Raw genomic sequence first — 1,835 nt, 5'->3', positions numbered from 1 at the left:
AAGGCTTTAATAGGCTCACATGAAAAGCATTGTGTATGAGCCAATGATTGGGCATCTTGAGTGGATAGGCCATCTCATTGATTGGCCTAAGAATCTGAAAGGGACCATAGTACCTTTTTGCTAGTTTAGCATAGTACTTTTGGTGACCCGTAGGATTCTTGCCCGTTGTGTGCCTTAATCGAGCCTTGGGAAACTTTAACAAGACCCAATCGTTTTCTTTAAATGCTTGGGTTCTTCTGTGCTTGTCAGCAGCAGCCTTTTGCCTTTGCTGTGAGATAGAGATAGCATCCTTAATCTTTTGGAAAGATTCTTGTAGGTCTCGGCTATACTCATCTGCAGCGAAGATCTTCCCATGTACCTTAAGTAGCAAGGGACTTTTTGATCTTCCCTCAATTACCTCGAAAGGTGCTTTTCCCGTGGAAGTATGTACAGTGTTATTGTAAGCATACTCCACTAAGGGTAAGTACTTCTCCCATTGGGATCTTTGATCTACTTCCGTTACATAGGCTTTTAGTAGATCGAGAATGGTGAGGTTAGCTATTTCACTTTGGCCATCAGTTTGTGGATGATAGGCCGAAGAGAAAACCATATTCTTCATTGAAAGAGAAAACCATACTCACACTTACATGCTTGAGCCTATCCCCTTGTCGGTGATACACACTATCACAACCATTCAGCTTAGCTCCCATTCCCTTCGATGCGAGACAAGGCATCGGGACAATGGAGAAGAGTCAAAGATTGTTCACATTATGTTCACTGCAGGTTCGAGAGTATGAGTACCACACACTACTAGAGTGCTCAGTTTTTTGTCACATCCGAACTTGCTTCTATCATGTTTTCAGCCATAACTTAGACCTACACACTTTCCTCTCCCAGCCACACTGTGGGCTCTCCATTGCGATTCTCATCACCATAATTTTGGAGCATTGAGAGTCAGTCATCAGCCATACACATTTTACATCACATGTAACTCCCCGATGGTGTGCATGATAATTATCAGTCTAGCTCTGACATTGATCACCATGCTCTTAGGTGGTGTCTTAGAGGTCTACGTGATGCCTACACCTCTCTTGTTAGGAACAAACAAGGGGGTGCCTATTTGACTGGTAAGCATCCCGATATTATCCCATAGCCTCTCTCTCTCAGTCTCTTACTCTCTCTCTCTCTAAAATGTACCCCTCCTCTCTCATTATCGTGCATTGAAGGGGGTGGGTTCTATGAGTGGCCATGCTATCATAGGTCCTCTTATTTGGCCCTACATTTTCAATGTTATAGCAATCCTTGAAAAGGTGAACTAGAAATTCTACTAAACCCTTTTATTGATCTTGAAAATATACACTATCTTCAAGGGTGTCAATTGTCCTAGTTTGGCATGGGTAGTCCATATCTTTTTTGTGATACTATTGGAGTCCCAACAATAAACTCATAGCCTATGGTTGTTTGTTGTGGGTATATGCTTCAAAGGTTTGGTATCTATTAGGAACATGGTTACTGGGTGAGTTAATAGGCGTCAAATTTTTTGATGGGAATATACATATTGTTGTGTACCTAGTGTTTGCTCTTTGGACAAAGCCTTCATTGACCTGACCTAAAATCTAACATAAATCTAACATAAATCTATATCTAATCTAATCTTAAACTTAATATAATTCTAAATCTAATGTAATCTTAAATACAACTTAAACTTAAATGTAATGTAACTTAATTCTAAATCTAATCTAGTCTTAAATCTAACCTAGCTAATTTAAAATCTTGTCTTAGTTTTAAATCTAACATAAATCTAAATCTAATCTAATCTGAAACTCAACATAAACCTAAATCTAATCTAATTTTAA

Source organism: Adiantum capillus-veneris, chromosome 3, assembly GCF_014529385.1.
Source record: "Adiantum capillus-veneris isolate H3 chromosome 3, ASM1452938v2, whole genome shotgun sequence".
In the NCBI taxonomy this organism is placed as follows: Eukaryota; Viridiplantae; Streptophyta; class Polypodiopsida; order Polypodiales; family Pteridaceae; genus Adiantum; species Adiantum capillus-veneris.
The sequence above is the reverse complement of the archived record's forward strand: the minus strand, read 5'-3'. Positions refer to the sequence as shown.